At 45.0% G+C, this 17,631-nt stretch overlaps 1 long non-coding RNA gene across 1 annotated transcript; it reads right to left on the bottom strand.

Annotated features, from left to right (window-relative positions):
• Positions 1-13,073: 13,073 nt before the first annotated feature.
• LOC120981030 lies at positions 13,074-17,174 on the bottom strand. Its single transcript, XR_005774608.1, has 4 exons — positions 16,152-17,174; positions 14,465-14,588; positions 13,651-13,829; positions 13,074-13,367 (listed from the first exon to the last, which is right to left on the bottom strand). It is a non-coding gene; the product is annotated as an uncharacterized LOC120981030 (long non-coding RNA).
• Between the last annotated feature and the right edge of the window lie 457 nt (positions 17,175-17,631).

Here is a 17,631-nt window from a genome sequence, read left to right as displayed (position 1 = left end):
TAAGTAGGGAGGCTTGTGAGGGTCAGCCCCTAGAACAGGGGTGGCCAACCTTACAGACACAAAGAGCCACAAAAAAAAAATCGTATGACTGCCAGGAGCCACAAGCAATCCGTTTACATAAATATGCGTGCACACGACAGTATTACTGCAATTGAGTTATCAAACATTTAAAAGTGCATTTAAACCACCTTTCCTACGTGTAGTGTAGACCGCTTTAGTGAGACTTCTGGCAATCTTTGTTTTTCACAATGTGTTTCAAAATTTCTCAGATGACACCCCATGCACAGATGACCGCCCCATGCTCAGATGACCGCCCCACCCTCAGATGACTGCCCTATACTCAGACGACCGCCTTATGCTCAGATGACCGCCCATGCTCAGATGACCGCCCATGCTCAGATGACCGCTCATGCTCAGATGACCGTTCATGCTCAGATGAGGGCCCCATGCTCAGATGACCGCTCATGCTCAGATTACTGCCCCATGCTCAGATGACCGCCCCATGCTCAGATGACCGCCCATATGCTCAGATGACCGCCCATATGCTCAGATGACCACCCATATGCTCAGATGACCGCCCATATGCTCAGATGACAGCCCATATGCTCAGATAACACCCCATGCTCAGATGACCGCCTTATGCTCAGATGACCGCCCCATGCTCAGATGACCGCCTTATGCTCAGATGACCGCCTTATGCTCAGATGACCGCCCATGCTCAGATGACCGCCCATGCTCAGATGACCGCTCATGCTCAGATGAGCACCCCATGCTCAGATGACCGCTCATGCTCAGATTACTGTCCCATGCTCAGATGACCGCCCCATACTCAGATGACCGCCCCATACTCAGATGACCGCCCATGCTCAGATGACCACCCATATGCTCAGATGACCGCCCATATGCTCAGATGACAGCCCATATGCTCAGATAACATCCCATGCTCAGATGACCGCCTTGTGCTCTGATGACCGCTTTATGCTCAGATGACCGACCATATGCTCAGATGACCGCCCATATGATCAGATGACCTCCCATATGCTCAGATGACCGCCCATATGCTCAGATGACACCCCATGCTCAGATGAACACTCATACGGTCTGATGAATCTTGCTGCTGGGCTGGCACTGAGAAGACTGGGGGCGGGCATTAGGTTGCACACAAACATACTCACAGATGGGGGTGTAGGGCCGTGGATGGGCACATCGGCGGCTGGTGGCGGGGATAAGCACTGCAGCTTCGCCTTCTCTGCCGGAGGAGGAGGCGGGGCTGCAGTAAGTGACTCAGTCACATGCCCTCTCTCGGCGCTCTGAGTTCTCTCCATTCTTCCGCCTTGTTCCAACCTTCCACTGCTTCACTTACGCGCTGCAGAGAGGAGAGTAATCGCTGGCCGCACCACTCTCCTGTGAGCCGCAAATGAAGGCGCAAGGAGCCGCATGCGGCTCGCAAGCCGCGGGTTGGCCACCCCTGCCCTAGAATTACCAAGTTACATTGAATTGCTAGTGATAATGTTTTACACAGACTGTGATAATTTCTTTCAGCCACAAGAGGCCGCTGTGTCTTTGGGTAAGAAAGAAATGAAGTTGTTTGTTCCAGAGGATGTAGGAGGAGTTTCAAGTTCCTGGGCTTTGTCTGGTGTGTGTCTTCCTGGCTGGTGGTGAGCTGAGAGTCTGGCTACAGTTGGACAGAGCCACAGAGACTAAAAAGTGATTCTGAGAAGAGCGATATCGTCAAATTGAGAGACTTGTGACAGGACACGGGACTGGCTAACGTGCTATAGGTTAGCGGGACCGTGGCAGAGGATGAGGGACTTCTGGCAGAGCTGAACTCATGTGGATTTCTGTACCTGCAATCTAGAGAGGGAGAGAGGAAAAGACAACGCGCTGCGATAAGCAAGCGACTGTATCAGGAGCCAGACGACACCTGCTCCTATGTACCAGACCAAGACAAGAAGGTACCTCATGGAAGAATGTGACATGACCGATCTCGGCCCAGCTATCTACAGAACTGTGAGTGTGCACCGGTGCTAACCTGCGATAGGGTATAGAGCAGGAATCTTTAGTCAAAGCGTTGTAGAAACGTGCCCTGAGTAGCAGGGTTCAGACAGGAAAATATCAGAGGAGAGTACTGCTGCCAATGAGAGATAGATTGTCAGGGAACTACTGCAGCCATAATTTTTTGTACTGCACAACTTCTCTTGGGGATTATTATATGTATGTTGGCACATTTTGGGCTGAGTTTCATGTTGGCCATATAAGGAGGAGTCCCTGTGAGGATCACCAATCCTATATAATTCAGGATCAGTTCTCTTTTGGCATATTATTGCAATTTTTTATAGTTTTTAGCATTTGTGAAATTGCATTTTTTCTAAAAAAAAAGATTATTTGCATTATATATGGATGTGTTGCCATACTGTTTATATGTATGCATTTATTGATATTTGGTTATTGAATACTGTACATGTAGGCATGCATTCCATTTACATTTAGTGGTTTGCTGAAAAGCTATAGATACAATTTACAAGGAAAAGTTTCACTAAGTTTCAGGCTGCATCTTCATTCCTATATTCATTTTTAGATACTCTGATACTCAGTTGCCAACCTATTCCTGTGAATGTTCCTCTCCTGGTAATATATACTAGATTTGTGTTTCCAGGATGTTGCTGTCTTCCTCTTGGAAAAGAGCAGAGAGACATCATAGACAGAGCCCTGACGGGTTTATATCAGATTCAGAAGCTGCAGCAGCTAGGTGACTGATGTACACACACTCCACAGAAGCAAAGTGGTAGGAATGTTTAATGGCGACTGCTTAGGAAGTTGCTCTGTTTTGCATTTAGGAAGTAAATGAACTATAAAAATTTGAAAGCTTGATGATTTGAAAAATTTCAGATTGCCTGTGGCAGGGAAATCTAGAGGCAGAACCATTATAAGACATCCTGAAAAGGAAATAAAAAGAATGGTGTAGAGGAGGATGTGTACAGAGTAGAGGATGACTTGGTGTCACATGTTGCCGGTCAGCATTTAAGCATTTGGCAAAATGGGATTCTGTTTTCCCCGTGAAAAATGATAGCAGAAATACCCCAGTCCAGGACCACAAACAGTTTATTTTTGTGTTTTCAAATTTTCACTTGTCACCAAGTTTAAAAAAAATATCAAAACTTATAATTAGCTTGCCTATTTCCTGCCCCTGGCGTTCTGAAGGTGCGCGGGTCCCGGCTGCACTCCACTTATTACTCCTGTCTCTACATGGCAGGAAATGCCTGCCAATCACTGGCTGCGGATTTGTGCAACAGGGAAAACGGAACCAATCTGAATGGCAGAGACGATAAGAGTATAAGCTTTATTATTTTTTACAAAATATGCAGCTGCTGGGAGTCTTTTTTGTGTGCAGCAATGCCCCTTCAAGATCAACTGTCAACCTTATTAAACCAGGCATACTGCCCGATTAAAATGATACCTGTCTTGTAAAAACGGTTGCAGCATTCCTGACAAAAAAGACTTCTATTTATTTAAAGGCTATATACACCTTCAGCGGCAAATCTTTTTTATGATTGCATGTTACTCATTTTTGACTAAAAATCATTTTTTCAATTTGCCTTTATTAAAAATATTGAGATGTTCAGTCACAAAGGGTTAACTGTTTTTCTAGCTGTGTAACTGGCACTTTCACTTTGTGCAGATCATCTAATAATCCATATCTCTAAACTACTAAGAGTAGTGTTTATCGAGCACCAAAGTGTTTGGGTGCTCGAGTAGAACACCTCGGGATGCTCCGCTGCTCTACCGAGCACAATGGAAGTCAATGGGAGAACCTGAGCATTAAACCAGACACCCCCTGCTTTGAAGAGGGGAGGGTGTCTGGTTCACAGGAAAAGGTCAGAAATAGATGGAAACACCACTGAAATGGTTCGGGAGCAGCATGGGGAGGATGTCTGGATGCATCTTGGACTCCCAGGTCGCTGCTGGGAACGATGTTGTCCGAGTAGTACGCCACTTTTACAGACTGTAAAATAATACGCACAAAACCGAAGATAAAATCGATTTTAGAGGAAAAATTGTTAGGAAACATTCTTTCATGTATATTTACTTGTATATAAAGTGCAAGTGCTGCCAAAAATTGCAAGGAGGAGGCACTCCGATACAACCTGTATAACACATAAAGGAGGGCCTCATTCACATTGTGGTACAATTGTTCAGGTAGTGGGACTCCTACACTCATAAAGTCTATGCACTAAGTCAAAGGGCTGCCAAGAATTACAAGGAACCGGCACTCAAATACACCCTTTATTACACATAAAGGCGGGCATCAAGCACACCCTTGAAAAATTATGATTAATGGCCTGCTGGTGACCCTCAAAAACATTAGGCGTACGGGCCTGCTGGTGACCCTCTAAAACATTAGGGGCGAGGGCCTGCTGCTGATCTCACCATCTAAAACATTAGGGGTGAGGGTCTGCTGCTGAGCTGCCCATCTAAAACATTAGGGGTGAGGGCCTGCTGCTGAGCTGACCATCAAAAAAATTATGGTTGAGGGTCTGCTGGTGAGCTGACTCTCTAAAACATTAGGGGCGAGGGCCTGCTGCTGATCTGACCATGGAAAAAATTATGGTTGAGGGCCTGCTGCCGAGCTGACCATGGAAAAAATTATGGTTGAGGGCCTGCTGCTGAGCTGACCCCCTAAAACATTAGGAGCGAGGACAGCCTAATAACCATGTTGATATGATGGAGGAGGACGAGAAAAGGAAGATTGAACCATATACCCTTTTTTGTGGTGGAAGGGTGCATGGGAATACAGTGTATTCAATACACCATGAAAGCCACATTTAAAGTGCCTTTATGTTCAGCCACTTTCCTCTGGTGGAGTACAGAAGTCAGGGGCAATCCAGGCCTTGTTCCTTTTGATAAGAGTCAACCTGTCAGCATTTTCAGTTGACAGTCGTATGCGCTTATCAGTTATTATGCCCCCAGCAGCACTAAATACCCGCTCTGACAAAACGCTGGCGGCAGGGCAGGCCAGCACTTCCACGTGCCATGTGTCCAGCTTGGACACCTAATAGTTGCAAGACACAGAGGGATCATTGAGGACGCTGACACGGTCTACTACGCACTCCTTCACCATCTTCCAAAACTTTTCTCTCCTTGTGACACTAGGCCGCGCATCAGGGTGAGGGTGCTGACGGGGTGTCATGAAACTGTCCCAGGCCTTGGAGAGTGTTGCCTTGCCTCTGTTGGAACTGCTGTGTGTTCCCCTCATCTCCCCTCCTTGGTTGCCCAAGGAACTACGTACTCTGCGGCCAGCGTTGTCAGCTGGAAATTTTTGGAGCAACTTTTCCACAAGGACCTTCTGGTATTGCACCATTTTGCTCGTCCTCTCCACCACAAAAATGAGAGATGAGAAGTTATCTTTGTGGCAGGGGTCGAGAAGGGTGAACAACCAGTAATCGGTGTTGGCCAAAATGTGTATAACGCGAGGGTCACGGGAAAGGCAGCATAACATAAAGTCAGCCATGTGTGCCAGAGTCCCAACAGACAAGACTTCGCTGTCTTCATCAGGAGGATGACTTGCAATCTCCTCATCCTCTTCGTCCTCTTCCACGCTGAACAGATGGAATAAACCTGCTGTGGGTACTACCCTCTGTAGCGGAGGCAACCGTCTCCTGCTCCTCCTCATCATCATCATCCAATTCGCGCTGAGAAGACGAACGGAGGGTGGTCTGGCTATGACCCAGTGTACTGTCTTCCCCCATTTCCACCTCTTCCACATGCAAAGCGTCCTCCTTCATTGTGAGCAGCGAGCTTTTCAGTAGACACAGAAGTGGGATGGTTACGCTGATAATAGCGGCATCGGTGCTCACCATCTGTGTTGATTCCTCAAAGTTGCGTAAAACCTCACAGAGGTCAGACATCCATGTCTACTCGTCGCTTGTGACGAGCGGAAGCTGACTGGAAAGGCGACGACCATGTTGCAGCTGGTATTCCACTACTGCCCTCTGCTGCTCACAAAGACTGGCCAACATGTGGAACGTGGAGTTCCAGCACGTGCTCACGTCACACAACAGTCGGTGAGCTGGCAATTGCAAGCATTGCTGCAGCATTGCCAGACCGGCGGCAGCTGTAGATGACTTTCGGAAATGGGCACACACGTGGCGCACCTTCACCAGTAGCTCAGGCAAATTGGGGTTGGTGTTGAGAAACCACTGAACAACTAAGTTGAACACGTGGGCTAGGCATTATATGTGTGTGAGCTTGCCGAGCTCCAAAGCCGCCACCAAGTTAAGGCCATTATCAGACACAACCATGCCTGGCTCTAGGTTGAGTGACGAGAGTCACAGCTCAGTCTGGTCCCTTATACCCTGCCACAGCTCTGCGGCGGTGTGCTGTTTGTCACCTAAACATATTGGTTTCAGCTTGGCCTGTTGCCGCTTCCCCACTGCGTTGATACACTGCTTCAAGCTACTGACTGATGGCTGACTGGTTCTGCAAGATGAGAATTCAGAGGTGGAAGTGGTGGAGGAGGTGGAGGAGGAGAGGGGGGTTGCAGCCACTATAGTAGGTGGTGCCATAAATCTTGATGGAAGTGGGGCCCGCAATCTTTGGCATCAGTGGCACCTGTGCCATCTCAGGGTACGACTCGCTCCTGGCCTCCACAACGTTCACCCAGTGTGCCTTCAGGGAAATGTAGCGTCCCTGGCCACAAGCACTTGTCCATGTGTCAGTCATTAAGTGGACCTTCCCAATAACTGCGTTGGTCAGGGCACAGGTGATGTCGCAGGACACATGCTGGTGTAAAACGGGGACACACCGTGAAAAATAGTGGTGGAAAGCCTCAGTGTCCACAAGCCTAAATGGCAACATTTCCAGGGCCAGCAATTTGAAAGGTGCGCATTTAGTGCTGTGGCCTGTGGGTGGGTGGCTGGGTATTTGTGTTTTCGTTCTAAGGCCTGGGGTATGGACATCTGTACACTGCGCTAGGACACATAAGTGGATGTGCTAGCTGATGGTGCTTGCAAAGGTCCAGGTGCAGGGTGGGAGGCATCCGGGTCTGTGTCTTGAACAGGAGATTGGCCAGCACGTAACACAGGGGAAGAGGAGGCAGTGGTGTGACCCGCAGACACTAATTGTGAACCCAGGCGTTCAGCCCACCTATTAGGGGGCTTTGATGCCATGTGGCGGATCATGTGGTGGTGAGGTTGCTAGTGTTCACACCCCTGCTCATTTTGGTATGGCACAGGTTGCAAAGGACAATTCTTTTATCGTCCGCACTTTCCTCAAAAAAGCGCCAGACTGTGGAACACCTACCCCTTGGCAAGGGAGATTGCCGCAAGAGGCTGCTCCGGGGAACAGTTCCGGGCCTGTTTGGTGTGGCTCGCCTTCTCCCATTTGCCACCCCACTGCCTCTTCCAGCCTGTTGCGGTGCTGCGGATCCCTCCCCCTCTGTACTGCTGTCCTTGCTCGGCTTGCCACTTTCCCAGGCTTGCCGCTTTCCCAGTGATTTAATCGTCCACCACCTTCTCTTCCACTTCCTCACTCTGGTCATCCTCCTGACTTATTGACCTAACAACAACCTCACTTATTGACAACTGTGTCTCATCCTCATCATCAACCTCTTGAGACACTTATTGCCGTTGCCTTATTGGCAACTGTGTCTCATCATCATCCACCTCATGAAACACTAATTGCCGTTCCCCACCGTCATCTTCTTGTGACTGTGGATGCTCAAGAGTTTAGGCGTCGGTTCACACAATCTCCTCATGTCCCTCTTCAAGCGGCCTTGGCGAGAGGCCCAAATCAAGGAATGGAGATGAAAAGAGCTCCTCAGACTATCCGAGTGTGGGATCACTTGTTTGCCAAGACTCTCCATGGTGGGAGGAAGGAAGATCAGGGTGAGGATTCTGTTGACCAGATTCTTGGCTACTGAGACTGGACTTTGTGGAAGACAGGGTGGTGCTTAACCGACTGGAAGCATTATCTGCTGCAATCAAACCGACCAACTGGTCGCACTGGTCTGACTTTGAGAGTGGTGTCCTGCGCCGCCCTGCAAACTGGGACATGAAGCTAGGTATTGTGGAGTGTGTTTCTTGTGCTCTGGCAGCAGGTACAGTTTCACCGCACCCATGGCCACGGCCTCTGCGTGCACCATCAGCAGCACGGCCACTTCCCCATCCCTTACTGTTCGTCTTCTGCATATTAAATGGTATACTGTATATGATTGCAAGTATGTCACACGTACAGTAGCGCAGGTTTTGTAAGTGTATGCGCAAATAAATTAAACTGATTGTCACTGCTATTTAGGATGTGCAAACGTTATACAGGAAATGTAGCGAAGGTAATGTCGCTGCTGTCACCAGCGGCTAATAAAAAATTACAGGGAATGTAACAGCTATTTGGGATGCGCAAACGTTATACAGGAAATGTAGCGCAGGTAATGTAACTGTCCGCAGCGGACACCGTCTACGTAAAAAGTACACTGGATGTCACAGATATTTTTTGTATGCGCACACGTTAAACAGGAGATGTAGCGCAGATAATGCCGCTGTCCGCAGCGTCTACGGAAAAAGTACACTGAATGTCACAGATATTTTTAGGATGCGCACACGTTATACAGGAGATGTAGTGCAGGTAATGTAACTGTCTGCAGTGGACACCATCTACGGAAAAAGTACACTGGATGTCACAGATATTTTTAGGCTGCGCACAGGAGATGTAGCGCAGATAATGTCGCTGTCTGCAGCGGCCAAACAATTGCAAGCTATTTAGTGCAGGTTGCGCTAAAATTATATATTGCTGCCAGATACAACAATAGTCCTTAAAAGGACTTTTGGGTCTCTATCAATTGCACGCAATTTAGCGCAGGTTGCGCGAATAGTATATATTGCTGCCAGATACAATAATAGTCCTTAAAACGACTTTTGGGTCTCTAACCCCAACCCTGCCTAACCAAAAAATAAAATTGAATTCCCTACACTATCTGTCCCTTCTATAGCACGGTTCTCCCTGACTAAGACTGGCCGAACCACATTTTTTTTTGAATATGGCTGTACCGTTATTATATACTTATTTTATTGTTATTGTTATATATACAATTCACATGTATGAACAAATGCTATGTTCACATGTTGCATGCATGAGCATTAAATAAAAACAGTTTTAACATAACCCCTCAGTACAACTCAGCTCCTCCACTTTCCAGTGTTGGCCATGCCCCCCAGTGCACTGAAAGTCTAACTTGTTTAAAAAAAATAAAAGTCTTCTTTCTTGGAAATGGCACAACTGATTTTCACAAGACAGGTATAATTTTAGTCAGCAGGATCAACCTTACCAGGCGGTATGCCAGGTCTAATGGTGTTGACCCGGCTGAGAGATGTTACATTTCCTAGATGCTTAAAGTGGCACTTTCTTTTTGCTGTTTGCAAGTTATTATAATGTCTTACAACCTACTAAGGAACTCCCAAAGCCGTATCTGCGGAAACAAGAACATGATCATGTCTAGTCCTGCTCGCTGATCCTGGGTGAAGGAGGAACTTCCAGGAAATGGGAATGGTCTATATTCATCTTCTTCTTCATCTTCTTCATTGCAGTGACTGCACTCTGGGACTTTGCGGGCTCCGTTCTAAGCATGAGATGGGGTTGCCAGAGATGGAACCTGCACCTATCAGACATTGGGGGCATATCGATATGCCCACAATGTCTGAGATGGGAATAATCCTTTAAAGGGTTTCTATCACTTGGTATGACATAATTAGCTGTCAGACTCTAGCGATCTGCTAGTGTCTGCTCTGGCCAACCATCCTACTATAATCACTTGTGGGGCAGCGGTTTTGCTAAAAAACTAACTTTTATAAATATGCTAATGAGCCTCTAGGTGCTATGTGGGCGTCATTAGCACCTAGAGGCTCCGTCTACCTTCATACACAGCCACCGCCCAGCGCGTCCCTCCAGCCCGCCCATGTCCTCCTCCGTGTGACGCAGCGGACGAGTTCTCGCGCATGCGCCGTGCGTGGCTGTATTCGGCGCATTTGAGATCTCAGCTCGGAGCGGTCAGACATTCAATGCGCATGCGCCGAATACAGCCGCGCATGCGCATTGAATGTCTGACCGCTCCGAGCTGAGATCTCAAATGCGCCGAATACAGCCGCGCACGGCGCATGCGTGAGAACTCGTCCGCTGCATCACACGGAGGAGGACATGGGCGGGCTGGAGGCACACGCTGGGCGGCGGCTGTGTATGAAGGTAGACGGAGCCTCTAGGTGCTAATGACGCCCACATAGCACCTAGAGGCTCATTAGCATATTTATAAAAGTTAGTTTTTTAGCAAAACCGCTGCCCCACAAGTGATTATAGTAGGATGGTTGGCCAGAGCAGACACTAGCAGATCGCTAGTGTCTGACAGCTAATTATGTCATACCAAGTGATAGAAACCCTTTAAGCAGCATGCAGAAAAAAAACAACAATATACTGTACATCTACCGTTTGCTACTGGGGGCTGTATAATCAGATGTTGGTGTATATTATTTTATGTGCTATTTGATTCCTGTTTATATCAAACTATAGGAAATCTTTATTTATACTGTCCACTAAATGCAAAACTAAAATGTTTCCAACATTAAAATTTTATCTTTTTCATTTATTTTTAAACACAAGTAATTGTTTTGCTTTATTATCTTATCAAATATGAATTTTATTTTACAAACACTTAATACACATCACATATAACTTGTATACTTAAAAAAATCCATTTTTTTCCATACAGCAGATATACTTTATAATCTTTACTAGGACTACTCTATGTTTACTATAGGTGGCTCCGCATGTCAAGTCAGTGCATCTACTGAAGAGTGGTAGAACATGGAGAGCTGACTGCAAGACACATGTGGTTGAAGATACAGAAAATACTGGCCACTTTTACATAAATATGGTGCACAAAACTAATCCTAATGCCTTTTGGTGAGATGAAAACAGATCAGAAACACAGTGACCATGAAGGTTGTCACTTTTTTCCTTTGGAAGCAAGGTCAGATCAAGGTTGTTGGGAGCTCCTTTACAAAAAAAATTGGTGGGGATCCCTCTCAGATGTCATATATTGTGTGGTTAAGGGTCACCAAACAAAAAAAAAATAACTTTAAAAAACTTTAGACATGTCATAGCAACATATCAAAGTATTTGATCTGTGGGGTTCCGAGACCCCCTTTGATCGCTAGATTGAGGAGAGAGAAGCACTCACATAGTGCGCTCTTCCTCCTCGCTCAAAATCAGAGAAAAAGAGTTTTATCCTATGTGCACTAAGGGATGTGCCCTAGACCCTCGGTGCTCCTCAGCTCCTCCGCTCAGCAACATTTTCACACACCCTCCCCTTGACTGAAAGGGGCAAGCATCATCATTGTCCTCATGCTTAGCTCTGTAATCCTGTGCACGTGCTATAGACTCTATGGTCAGCGCATGCCCAGTGATCATCTTGGCAGTAGGGAAACCTGAAGTAGATCTACCAATAACATGCTCCAATAACAGAATCTACAGCACATGCACAGGATTGCAGGGCCAAGCAAGAGGAAAATGATGATACCTGGCCCTGTCAGTCAAGGGGCATGACAAATGCTGGACAGCCGAGAAGCTGAGGTGCACCAAGGGGCTAGAGGATTGCCCTCAGTACTCTAAAAATCTAATTTGCATATAAAATAAAGCTTTTTTCCCCCTAGAATGGCTCAATGGATTTGGAACAAATAGGTATGCCCAGTTTACTAGGGCTGATACAAATCCTCTTTAAATGTTTTTTTTTAGAATTCAAAGTGACTTTATTGGGGCAAAATATCCAAAAATTACTTTTCAATATACTTACCTAACTTGATAGTTCTCCATCTCCTTACTTTTCTCTGTACATATCAATGTGTGGTGATATTTTATCCACACCATCTTTTCTGTACATATTAAAAAGGACTGTCTGGCTGATTAAAATTGTTAAAAAAAAAAGGCTCAGAATGTTGTAAAATAAAAAAAACAATTCATACTTTCCTTACGTATCCCTATCGCTCCCATTCCGATACTTCCAAGTCCCCCGCTGGTCTATACTTCCAGCTCCCTCTTGACAAACAGGAAATGACTGCTCAGCCACTTACTGTCTGCAACAGGTCACTACTTGGCTGGGAGATTATTTCCAAAATGTAGAGAAGTAGAGACCAGTGGGTGCCTGGAACGTATAAGAACTGAAATGGTAGGGATTGGTAAGGTGAACTTGTTTTATTATTTGACACCATTTTGACCCTTTTTTAAAAATTCTAATCAGCTGCACAACCCCTTTAATGCTGATATGATTGGACACATATACTGAAATGTTTTCAAACGTCTATGACTTGTCTAGGAAGTGACTAAAGGAAATTGAGAGATGGAGATTCCTGGGCAGTTGCTTCTTTTGCCCTCTGGCCTTGTCTGGAAGCTTTACTCAAGAGTAGGGTTAAACGAACCCGTGGAATATCGGGTTCGCCGGGTTCGGCCGAACTTCAGGTGAAAGTCAATTTAAGTCTATGGGGACCCGAACTTCACTTTATTATTTTCCGTTATAACATGGTTATAAGGAAAAATAATAGCATTCTTAAAACAGAATGTTAAATTAAATGTCTACTGAGGGGTTAAAAATAAAAAAAACTCACCTCATCCACTTGATCGCGCAGCCCGTATCTTCTTTTCTACAGGACCTGCAAAAGGACCTGCGGTGACGTCACCGCGCTCACCACGGGGTGAGCGTGGTGACATCACCGCAGGTCCTTCTATCTTCATTCAGCAGGACCTGCAGTGACGTCACCGCACTCACCATGTGGTGAGTGCGGTGACATCACCGCAGGTCCTTTTGCAGGTCCTGAAGAAAAGAAGATACAGGTTGCTCGATCAAGTGGATGAGGTGAGTTATTTTTTATTTTTAGCCCCCAGTAAACAATTTTATTTAGCATTCTGTTTTAAGAATGCTATTATTTTCCGTTATAACCATGTTACAACGGAAAATAATAAAATCACCCGAACACCGAACCCCAACCTGAACTTCAGTAAAAAAGTCCGGGTTCGGGTCCGGGTACCCGATTTCGCAAAGTTCGGTACGAACCCGAACTTTGCAGTTTGGGTTCGCTCAACTCTACTCAAAAGTGCTCTCTGAAACCATTTTCGAACAATGGAAAGCTTTTGGCTTTTTTTGTCCTCATCATCCAGTAGTACTACCTTGTATATCTTCTTCACCCAGGACACAGCAGTAACTTCTTACATCAAGTATCAGTCATGAACAAAATAATAAACTGCTTTCCAGTAGTACTTATGTAAATGTCAGCTGTGTTATTGGGACGGGACATGTCGTATGTACTGTCAACCATGCTTTGTACTTCTGAGAACTGTTCAAAAACAAAAAAGAATAGAAATGTGTAGATAGACAGTAGGTACTAAACAAAACTAGAAAAAAGACACATATCCATCAAGTAGGGCAACTAATATATACATGACGTCTTCATAATAAGGACAAGGAAGGAAGAGGAGAGGTAGGATAAATCCTGAAAAACACTGGTTATAGGTAATTCACATGGCTGCTAGTAACTACCTAAACATCTAATAAGCTTTGGGTTGGAAACTGCAGATACTAACATCAGGTAGGCATGGTCATTTTTCAGATGATCTCACCTTTGGAATGACGAAGAACCTTCAAGAAGCTGACATCAGAAGTTAATAACAGGTCTGGTATATTTAATCCTGGATCTTCTAAACGTCAAGTTCTCAAGGCCTCAAATTCTCATCCACAATCTTAGGCTTGTTAAAAATAACTAACGGTACCCAGTTCCTCGGGTTTGTAGGGTTTTGATCTGAAAGCAAAGTTAAAATGGTCAGCTGTTTCAACCATGAGATCACCAAATATCCCAGTCATAACTGACTAGTATCTCCTTTATGTAAACCAACTTGTATGTTACTATTACTTAGACCAATACACAGACATGCCAGACATTTTGGAATTATAATATTACAGCCACTTGTATGTTTTTCGCATTCTGTTGAGAAATATATGTTTTGTCGAAGCTATTTCTGCTAAAGGTAATGTGTTAGGCTCTGTGCACAGAGCACTATGTTTGGGGTATGTGCCAGGAAAAATTCCCAGCATATATGTCAAACACTTCCATATTTTGATTCCCTTGGTGGGACGATATACATCAGTATACCTTTTTTGTACTTGCTGCATACTGCTTTTTCCTATACATTGGGGCACAGCAATAAATTGCGTACCTTTGTGAGTGTTCCTGTTGGGTGTCCAATATGATCTATGACTTTCATACATCTTTAAAAAGCTCTTTTAAGTGATGTTAGGATATTATCAATTCTATGAAGAACCCAACTCAAACATTTTACTCTTTGATCACATTACCTCCTAGCATTCATTGCACTACATATTCTGTTATGACCTTAAAAACAGGATTACAATTTTGCTAATAATGTGTGCACTTACCTGACTCTGAACTTTGTGAGGTGGCTTCCCTGCCGCATCCATGTTTGGAGGAACATGAGTGGCATTGAAGGGCTACTTCTTGACATTTACAGAACTCAAATCCTTCCCCTCGTTCTGTCTGAATCTGCAGAAGAACAATATGATGGACATGCGTAATGCTACTCAAAGACATATAATCTAGCCAATGCAATTGTCACATCTGTGACAGGTCTCAGAAGGTCTGAAAGATTATCTACGCATTAGTGATCTGACAGCCTCTTTCGGTTTCACTTTGTCTGTGTGTTGCTGGTATGTCCACACCTACTGTTCAGGTGTGGATCATGTGACCTTTACCTCACCCTATTTAGTCTGACTTTACCCATCACTCCTTGCTTGGGATAGCTTAATTTGGTCTTGGAAGAGCTGGAGTCCTGTTCATCCATCATCCTCTGAAGTTAAGTGTTCCGCTTGTCGTGTTTTGTATCCCCCCGCCCCCGGTTGTTTACTAGGCCTTAGTGAGACGCTAGTTCCTTCACCAGGGAAGGAACGGGTGGTCTCAGCCCTGTCATTATCTTTAGGGCATCTGAGGGTCACCAGGGTTTTCTAGGTTCCTGTGTATGGGTATCTCTACCATCGAGAGGTGCCCATACGGATAGGAGTTAGGGCCAGGAGCAGGGTTTTATAGGTGGTGACCCTTTTCCTTCCCTAGCGGTGAGGCCTAGTGTCTTTCCCCTTCCTTCTTGTTGTCTTTTGGTGTTCTCCCCTACTACATCCGTGACAGCAATCCACTGATCAGAAGTGTAGATCATGGGGATACTATGGTGCACATGTGCAAGGAGGGCTCAACGTACCCAGTCATCTCCAATAAGTGTGTCACAAGCAGGGTTGGACTGGCCCACCAGAGTACCTGAGGATCCTCCAGTGGGCCCAAGCTCTGACAATAATATACCCTTAATAAAAAAGGGCTCTTAAGGTCCTGTATACAAAGAGGTGTATAGGCCCAGGGGACATCAGTCAGATGCTGTTCACAAGCATCTACTATTCTTTTTCCTTATTGGAAGCCCATACCAACTCACATAGAAAGTTTAGGTGACCACTCTTAATTACAATGTTGCAAAAAAAAAAAAAAAACGGCACTTCACAGTAGATATCTTTAGTACAGTAAATGTATTGGTCACATATTACAGCATAGTGACGCGTTTTAGCACCAACGTGCTTTCATCAGACTATATCATTATCTATTCGCACTCTTAATTACAGTGATTACTTTGGCAATGAGGATACACTTACGGTAATAAAGTGGTAGAAGTGTAACTTGAATTTCTCATCTACCATCATACCAATGTATAATACCGACAACTTCATATGTGGCAGATGGGATCCTTAGGTTCCTTCAGTTACCAGAGCCTGAGCATGACTACTACAATTGAACCCTATAGCTATGTCCAAAGGTAGAGCTATTTTAATTAATTTATGAGACATACAACTTTCTTTATGGTTTATGGTTTAATTGCACAATATGTATGGTCGCTCCCTGATTATTTCCTCAGTGCAAATACTCCTTCAGAATAATAATAATTTTATGCTAAGAGAAATCAGTCTAATCTTTACAGAAGATGACAATCTCATATATTCGCATACTTTATTCAGTTATAGATGAAAGCACCACTCCTCTCATTATCATCATAATCTAAAAGAGGGCAGTTACCTGGTTTGTTTCTTTAGAGCAGGAATCCACTGGGATGTTATCACAGCCCTGACAGCACAGCCCGCTGGACAAATATGTTGGTGCATTGCAAAAGATTTCCTCCTTCTGAAAGGGAACCGGAAAACTGCATCTTAAAGTTAGCTATTGATAAAACAATATGACCATTATATGCACCCATAGGTGGAGTATTAAAGGGCATCTGTCAGTAGATTTGTACCTATGGAACTGGCTGACCTGTTGTTTGTGCGCCTGGTAGCTGGGCACAGGCACACGGAGTGGCCATACTGTGGGCGGGGGTTGCAGCCATGCTGCGGTGAAGAATTGTGCGGCCAATGATCAATTTCATTTAATAATGAAGACCGCACTGTATAGTCCTTCATTGTTAATGGCCGCACGGCACCTTTAAACAGGTTTGGCTGGTTAGGTGAGGGCACGATATGCATATTATTGCTATTCTTGCCTGCAAGCACCTGCAATTTATTTGAAGTAAACACAGAATATTAATCAGCTGTGGCATACCCACTTCTCCAACCCCACCGCTCTCCTGTCCTACAGGGGGGAGCCCTTCTTTAATACATCTGCTTTTCCTCCTTTTCCACCTCATCTAATATCGATGAGAATTTGTCATCAGGAACATCCAGCTCCTCCTTTCTCTGCATCTTGCTGACTTTTATAGGACATGGAGAGTTTGAAGGATAATTTTGAAGAAGTAAAGCCATCAAAAGATGAGGATGGTCATCATTAAGACCTGGCCCCTCTAAGGGGTGCAGACTGGGTGGTATTGGTTGGCATGCTGGCACCAGAATAATAAAGGCTTGCATCTTATTGGTTTTCAATTACATTTACGGCTGATGTAGGAATAAATAAATAAAACAGATGCAGAATAAGTCTCCATGCACTCTTCTGCGCTCTCCCTGTAGTCTCCCTGTACTCTCCCTGCACTCTCCCTTCTCCAATATTCTTCTATTAATTATTTTCAACAGCACTGTCCCTTGTGCATGAGCGCTGCCACGTCTCTCCCTATGCTCATCCCACAGGACAATGGTGGAGACCGTGCGGGATGAGGGTTTTATAGGGCTGTGACATCACAGGGGCTAGCTATTTGTGGATTGGCTGGCTGCATGGCATTATGGGGGATCTCAGGTTCCCAGGCTTCTTACTTTCACTTTGTAACATGCAGCTGCCATTTTAGGAAAAGCTGAAACTCAAAATTCTGAAATTTGGATTAGTTGCGAATCTAAGTTTTCCTAAACTTTGGACCCAAATGCTTTGTGAATGGATCAGTAAAGAGGCTGTCTTCTTTAGAAATACACGTCAAACACTATATTAGTGAATTCGGAGTTAAGAGGGAGTTTTGTCTAATTAGGAACCTCATCAGAGAGTAGATACAAAGATGGTTTCCTATAAGACATACAGCCCATGGTTTTAGATGTAAACTGTGTATTTCTTCTTATCTCCTATGGTGGTGCTGCAGGGGAAG

The sequence above is a fragment of the Bufo bufo genome, chromosome 10 (genome assembly GCF_905171765.1).
Source record: "Bufo bufo chromosome 10, aBufBuf1.1, whole genome shotgun sequence".
Taxonomy (NCBI): Eukaryota; Metazoa; Chordata; class Amphibia; order Anura; family Bufonidae; genus Bufo; species Bufo bufo.
This window is presented reverse-complemented; position numbering and strand designations above follow the sequence as displayed.